General features: G+C 42.2%; 2 pseudogenes; one reads left to right on the top strand and one right to left on the bottom strand.

Moving 5' to 3' along the window:
* Window positions 1–1,345: 1,345 nt before the first annotated feature.
* LOC119368703 lies at window positions 1,346–1,944 on the top strand (annotated as a pseudogene).
* Window positions 1,945–6,358: 4,414 nt separating this feature from the next.
* On the bottom strand, window positions 6,359–6,957 carry LOC119368702 (annotated as a pseudogene).
* Window positions 6,958–8,345: the final 1,388 nt, after the last annotated feature.

Genomic DNA, 8,345 nt, shown 5'->3' with positions numbered 1-8,345 from the left:
GGATGGTGGCGCGCGAGCGCGGGTGAGGCTGCAGGGGAAAGGCGAGGCCGGTGCATGGCAGCAGCAGCGGAGCTGCAGCAAGTCAGCAGGGAGCAGGGGTGGCGCCAAGCAGGCGGGCGCGCGCGCACAAGGACATGGACGAGCAGGGGCATGGGCTTGTGTGGCTGGGCGCCCACGAGCGTGGATGTGACCACGAAGCTCGGGCGGACATGGCGGGCACGGAAACAGCAACTATGGTGGCAAATGAAGAACGGGGCGTGGAGGAAGCGGAGAAGAAGCTCACTGGGCCCTGTAGTCGTGCAAAAGCGAGCTCGGGGATGCCGAAGAGGCTCGGGGTGGAGCGGATCGAAGACGACCGACGATGACGACCCGAGACAAAGACGATGTGGGCGACGGAGATGGGGACTCCTCCAATCCGATGGCGCAGAGGGTGAGGTAGATGACGACGGTCCTCCAGGGCTCGTCGGCGTGGCGGGGGAGGGTCGGTGGCCACATCGAGGCGAGGTGGCCGACGGCGAACGCGTTTGGTGGGGGAGAGAAAGGGATCTGGGGAGAGGGAGAGAGGAGGAGTGGGGAGCGAGGGGGCAAGTGGGAGAGGGGATCGAGGGGCGCGGCGTCAGCGACCTTATCCCCTCCGGGGACTGTAGCGGCGTGGGCAGGCGAGGCGGTCGGGGGAAGAATGCGAGCGCCCCGGCCGTTCTAACAATGGGGAGGGAGACGACCGGGGGAGTGGGGTTGGTGGAGGTGGGTTGGGCTGTGGTGTACTGTAGCTAGCAGGCCTAAGTGCACAGGAGCTTGTTAGCCCCTTCTTTTTAGAAACGAAATAGCTACTTCTGTAATTAGAGAGCTAGCAAACGATTTGGTTGATCATGAGACTTGGCACATAATTACTTAACAATAAACTGAGAGGGCAGCAAAAAGTTTGAGGGCAATTTGAATGGTGCAAACATTTTTGGAAAATGCAAAGAGCCGAAATAATGTTGTTGGACCACTGGAATAATTTCCAGGGGCAATTTGGGGATTCCAAAAATATTGGTTTCAACATGAAAAATATTTAGGGATTATTTTCCATAGGATGAACTATTTTGATTGCATGATGGAAGAAACAAATATTTGACATGCATTTCAAATGGAAAAATGGCTTTGATTTGGGACAAGTGTCAGATGGAAAAGTGATCATGATGACATGGCCCCTATTAGAGGGGGATTACTGTAGTGAGATGTTGGGGATGTTACATCTACAGAAAATAATAAGTTGTACTCTATGTGGTGCTTGTTTAGTGTATCTAAATAGCTATATTTACTAGAGTATTGATGTGACATTATATTCGCATGTTAGGATTTGTTCTCTATTGATAGTGACACAAGTTCTAGCATAGTGGAATGGGCAATGCCCGAGCTTTTCCAAAACCCATCATCAATGTCTAGTGCTTGGAGCGAGCTTGCAGAAGTTATTGGCTCCAAAAGAAACATTGAAGAAGATGATATTGTTCGGTTGCCCGATGTCCAAGCTGTCATAAAAGAAACTTTTCGACTTCATCCTCCCGGCTCGCTATTGTTGCCACACAAACCCAAGAGAACAATGAAAATAGTAGGTTACACAATATCTAAATATTCACGTTGTTCATCAACATATGGGCAATAGGTCGAGATAAAGATGGATGGACTGAACCTGAGAAGTTTATGCCAGAGAGGTTCTTCGGTTCCGCAGTTGACTTCAAGGGTGCTGATTTCGAGCTCCTTCCATTTGGTGCTGGACGTCGGATCTACCCTGGAATGCCATTGACTATTAGGATGGTGCGTCTGGTCCTCGCTTCGTTGTTAAATCAATTTAAGTGGAGTCTCCCTGTTGAGCTTGAAAGGGATGGGATTGATATGGAAGAAAAGTTTGGCCTATCACTAACGAAGGCCATGCCTCTTCGTATTGTACCAACCCCGATTTGAATTCGAAACAAAATGTTTACCTAGTAAGGCTGCTTTAGATGTTTTTAATATGTAATAATTCAAATGTATCACCCACGAAATTTGTACCATTATTTATGTCACAGTTAAAACTATTCTTTTATAAAACTTGACTTCCTTGCAGTGTACAATTTGAATGGTATGTTGTTTTTGCGAGGAGATATGTTGTGTTACAAAGTTGCCATGGATGGTGGATGATCATTTGATGAGATATTATTGAGAGCCATAAAGAGAAGACAAATAGTTAACTTAATATGGCAATTTCACCTTTATACCTTAAGTATTGTGTTGGAACAATAGTAATTGTTCTTAGAAAAAGAAAATAAAATGCAAAAGTGATTTACAAAGCTCGAGCTCACATGAGCTCGAGTGAACAGTAAAATAAAAATAAAATAAAAATTAGAATTTAATTTTGCGGCAAACATTAACAAATGTTTTGATTGCTTTCAAAGTTTCATTAGGAAATGACATTCATGGAAGACATAGCATAAAGAAAATCAATGCTCCAAATTTTGTCAATGTTTCATACAGAAATAGTAATCAGATATTTTATTTTTGTATTTATTTTACTGTTCACCCGAGCTCACATGAACTCACGATCTGTTTAACCGCATCGAATAAAATGTATATAGTTTCATATCAGAATATCTACACCATTCAAAGATCGAAAATTTCATTGTTCATAATTCATCACTATGAAAATTGTCCTCTTCAACATTCGGAAATATTTCATTGTCCAGAATATTTCGTTTTAAATCTCTTGCACATTCCAAAGTTCATAAATCTTTCACAATCCAAATCGTTTTTCATAGTCGAAACATTTTGTACCTTCGTTATGTCGTCATCAATGAAAAAGCACAATTTCAATTTTCTGATATCCTAATCAAATACTTATAAAAAATGCAAATGGTATGAAGCACTTTTTAAAATTACACAAACATTCTTTTACCTTGTATAAACAATTTTAATATATCCAGGACATATTTTGTGAAACACATGAACATTATTTTCTAAGCGTGACGACCATTTCTTTGAATGGGACGAATTTTTTTAAAAATTACATGAATGCTTTTTACATTGTATAAACACTTTTTATATATTTCACTAACATTTTTTGTATGCATTAATTTTCTAAATGTAATGAACATTTTTTTAATGCTATCAACAACTGTGACATTGTATAAATAATAGCAAGATGCCCGTGCATTGCACGGAACATCAAGATGCATTTTTTTTTATAAAACACATATTCTGATTGACCCATGCGGGAGCAATCCCATATGTAAAAACTAATGATATCTCGAGAAAGAGGAGAGATAAGGTGAGGAGGAGTGGTGCGTGCTGGTGATTGGTGGTCGGACCGAGAGGAGGCAGGGGGGTGGACGACGCCAGCAGCGACCACCATGCCAGTTTGTTCCAAGGATTCATATTTTAATTGCTCAACAATGAGGTTGTGGGAGATAAGGATGAACAAGAGAAGGCCTTGTCTGTAAATGTGGAGAGAGGTGCGGGTATCTTTTAGTTTAATTTCTATCCGTCAGATATAGATCGGACGGTCTGTATTGGAAGATGGCAGGCATAACATCATCACCAACTCGGTTTTTTATAAGAGAAGAGATTTTTAATTGTGCACTGAACATTTTTTCAAATTGCACATTCCAAATGGTATAGAATTTTTAAAATACAAATAGAAGTTAAAAGATAGAAAGTAGAGTAAAAAACGCATATGCAACTTTCTACCGGGCCGGCCTATTTAAAGGGTCCCTATAGGCGAGACATGCTTCCGTCTCCCTGTGGGCGAGACAAAGCCAGGACGTGGTTTGCGTAAGCTAGGTGGGCACAAGATCCAGGGTCATGAAAAGGTTGTCGGCTACCGCCCACGATCGTAGCCGCCCCTGTGAGGTAGATCCTATTTGACGCTCGTTAGTGTCAAAAGCGCATGCCTTCTGTGAGGGGAGCCTCCGCTCGGGCCAGCGCACGTACAGGATTCACGTACTCTTCGTTTCGCTGCTGCTTCCTTCGTTCTTTCCTGCGCTTTCTTTTTTGTTTTTCTTCTGTGGATTTTTTCCTTTCGGTTCTTTCAATGTTTTATGCGGTTTTCAATGATATTTTTTTATTTCTTTTCTTCATTTCTTATATTTTTCTTTTATGTTTTTTTCTTCCTTTTCTGTGTGTTATATAAAAAGTTCGCCATGTATAATAAAAATGTTCACCTAATTAAGAGAATGTTCACCATATATTATGAAATTGTTCAACATGCATTCGAAAATGTTCAGAGTATATCATAAAAATGTTTAATGTGTATTTGAAAACTGTTCAACATATATCACAAAAATGTTCAATGTGTATTGAAAAACTGTTCAACATATATCACAAAAATGTTGGTATTTATAAATTGTCCAGGAGCTCCCACGAACACATACACTGTAATAGCGGTTTGAGAGGTCGATTCCTTAACCAAGCATAATTTGCCCCCCTATTTTAATAGCTGCTCGCCACCGCATGGGCCGGCCCATTCAGATCGCGCTCTGCGCGAAAGCTTGGCTGTTCGACGCTAACGAGCGTCAGCTAGGAGCTCTCGGGAGACAGAAGCATGTCTCGCCAATAGGGACCCTTTAAATAGGCCGGCCCGGTAGAAAGTTGCATATGCGTTTTTTACTCTACTTTCTATCTTTTAACTTCTATTTGTATTTTAAAAATTCTATACCATTTGGAATGTGCAATTTGAAAAAATGTTCAGTGCACAATTAAAAATCTCTTCTCTTATAAAAAACCGAGTTGGTGATGATGGTATGCCTGCCATCTTGCAATATAGATCGTCCGATCTATATCTGACGGATAGAAATTAAACTAAAAGATACCCGCACATCTCTCCACATTTGCAGACAAGGCCTTCTCTCGTTCATCCTTATCTTCCACAACCTCATTGTTGAGCAATTAAAATATGAATCATTGGAACAAACTGGCATGGTGGTCGCTGCTGGCGTCGTCCATCCCCCTGCCTCCTCTCGGTCCGACCACCAATCACCAGCACGCACCACTCCTCCTCACCTTATCTCTCCTCTTTCTCGAGATATCATTAGTTTTTACACATGGGATTGCTCCCGCATGGGTCAATCAGAATATGTGTTTTATAAAAAAAAAAAAGGCATCTTGATGTTCCATGCAATGCACGGGCATCTTGCTATTATTTATACAATGTCACAGTTGTTGATAGCATTCAAAAAAAAATGTTCATTACATTTAGAAAATTAATGCATATGAAAAATGTTAGTGAAATATATAAAAAGTGTTTATACAATGTAAACAGCATTCATGTAATTTTTAAAAAAATTCGTCCCATTCAATGAAATGGTCGTCACGCTTAGAAAATAATGTTCACGTGTTTCACAAAATATGTTCTGGATATATTAAAATTGTTTATACAAGGTAAAAGAATGTTTGTGTAATTTTAAAAAGTGCTTCATACCATTTCCATTTTTTATAAGTATTTGATTAGGATATCAGAAAATTGAAATTGTGCTTTTTCATTGATGACAGCATAACGAAGGTACAAAATGTTTCGACTATGAAAGACGATTTGGATTGTGAAAGATTTATGAACTTTGGAATGTGCAAGAGATTTAAAACGAAATATTCTGGACAATGAAATATTTTCGAATGTTGGAGAGGACAATTTTCATAGTGATGAATTATGAACAATGAAATTTTCGATCTTTGAATGGTGTAGATATTCTGATATGAAACTATATACATTTTATTCGATGCGGTTAAACAGATCGTGAGTTCATGTGAGCTCGGGTGAACAGTAAAATAAATACAAAAATAAAATATCTGATTACTATTTTTGTATGAAACATTGACAAAATTGGGAGCACTAATTTTCTTTATGCTATGTCTTCCATGAATGTCATTTCCTAATGAAACTTTGAAAGCAATCAAAACATTTGTTAATGTTTGCTGCAAAAGAAAATTCTAATTTTTATTTTATTTTTATTTTACTGTTCACTCGAGCTCATGTGAGCTCGAGCTTTGTAAATCACTTTTGCATTTTATTTTCTTTTTCTAAGAACAATTACTATTGTTCCAACACAATACTTAAGGTATAAAGGTGAAATTGCCATATTAAGTTAACTATTTGTCTTCTCTTTATGGCTCTCAATAATATCTCATCAAATGATCATCCACCATCCATGGCAACTTTGTAACACAACATATCTCCTCGCAAAAACAACATACCATTCAAATTGTACACTGCAAGGAAGTCAAGTTTTATAAAAGAATAGTTTTAACTGTGACATAAATAATGGTACAAATTTCGTGGGTGATACATTTGAATTATTACATATTAAAAACATCTAAAGCAGCCTTACTAGGTAAACATTTTGTTTCGAATTCAAATCGGGGTTGGTACAATATGAAGAGGCATGGCCTTCGTTAGTGATAGGCCAAACTTTTCTTCCATATCAATCCCATCCCTTTCAAGCTCAACAGGGAGACTCCACTTAAATTGATTTAACAATGAAGCGAGGACCAGACGCACCATCCTAATAGCCAATGGCATTCCAGGGCAGATCCGACGTCCAGCACCAAATGGAAGGAGCTCGAAATCAGCACCCTTGAAGTCAACTGCGGAACCCAAGAACTTCTCTGGCATAAACTTCTCAGGTTCCGTCCATCCATCTTTATCTCGACCTATTGCCCATATGTTGATGAACAACGTGAATCTTTAGATATTGTGTAACCTACTATTTTCATTGTTCTCTTGGGTTTGTGTGGCAACAATAGCGAGCCGGGAGGATGAAGTCGAAAAGTTTCTTTTATGACAGCTTGGACATCGGGCAACCGAACAATATCATCTTCTTCAATGTTTCTTTTGGAGCCAATAACTTCTGCAAGCTCGCTCCAAGCGCTAGACATTGATGATGGGTTTTGGAAAAGCTCGGGCATTGCCCATTCCACTATGCTAGAGCTTGTGTCACTATCAATAGAGAACAAATCCTAACATGCGAATATAATGTCACATCAATACTCTAGTAAATATAGCTATTTAGATACACTAAACAAGCACCACATAGAGTACAACTTATTATTTTCTGTAGATGTAACATCCCCAACATCTCACTACAGTAATCCCCCTCTAATAGGGGCCATGTCATCATGATCACTTTTCCATCTGACACTTGTCCAAAATCAAAGCCATTTTTCCATTTGAAATGCATGTCAAATATTTGTTTCTTCCATCATGCAATCAAAATAGTTCATCCTATGGAAAATAATCCCTAAATATTTTTCATGTTGAAACCAATATTTTTCGTATCCCCAAATTGCCCCTGGAAATTATTCCAGTGGTCCAACAACATTATTTCGGCTCTTTGCATTTTCCAAAAATGTTTGCACCATTCAAATTGCCCTCAAACTTTTTGCTGCCCTCTCAGTTTATTGTTAAGTAATTATGTGCCAAGTCTCATGATCAACCAAATCGTTTGCTAGCTCTCTAATTACAGAAGTAGCTATTTCGTTTCTAAAAAAATGGGGCTAACAAGCTCCTGTGCACTTAGGCCTGCTACCTACAGTACACCACAGCCCAGCCCACCTCCACCAATCCCCACTCCCCCGGTCGTCTCCCTCCCCATTGTTAGAACGGCCGGGGCGCTCGCGTTCTTCCCCGACCGCCTCGCCTGCCCACGCCGCTACAGTCCCCGGAGGGGATAAGGTCGCTGACGCCGCGCCCCCTCGATCCCCTCTCCCACTTGCCCCCTCGCTCCCCACTCCTCCTCTCTCCCTCTCCCCAGATCCCTTTCTCTCCCCCACCAAACGCGTTCGCCGTTGGCCACCTCGCCTCGATGTGGCCACCAACCCTCCCCCTCCACGCCGACGAGCCCTGGAGGACCGTCGTCATCTACCTCACCCTCTGCGCCATCGGATTGGAGCCGGGAGTCCCCATCTCCGTCGCCCACATCGTCTTCGTCTCGGGTTGTCACCGTCGGTCGTCTTCGATCCGCTCCACCCCGAGCCTCTTCGGCATCCCCGAGCTTGTTTTTGCACGACTACAGGGCCCCGTGAGCTTCTTCTCCACTTCCTCCACGCCCCGTTCTTCATTTGCCACCATAGTTGTTGTTTCCGTGCCCGCCATGTCCGCCCGAGCTTCGTGGTCACATCCACGCTCGTGGGCGCCCAGCCACACAAGCCCATGCCCCTGCTCGTCCATGTCCTTGTGCGCGCGCGCCCGCGTGCTTGGCGCCACCCCTGCTCCCTGCTGACTTGCTGCAGCTCCGCTGTTGTTGTCGTGCACCGGCCTCGCCTTTCCCCTGCAGCCTCACCCGCGCTCGCGCGCCACCGTCCCCAGCGCCCGTCTCCGGCCGCCTCTGCCCAGGGCCGCC

Source organism: Triticum dicoccoides, chromosome 2B (assembly GCF_002162155.2).
Source record: "Triticum dicoccoides isolate Atlit2015 ecotype Zavitan chromosome 2B, WEW_v2.0, whole genome shotgun sequence".
NCBI lineage: Eukaryota > Viridiplantae > Streptophyta > Magnoliopsida > Poales > Poaceae > Triticum > Triticum dicoccoides.
Note: the sequence above shows the minus strand (reverse complement) of the source record. Positions and strands in the feature narration are given on the sequence as shown.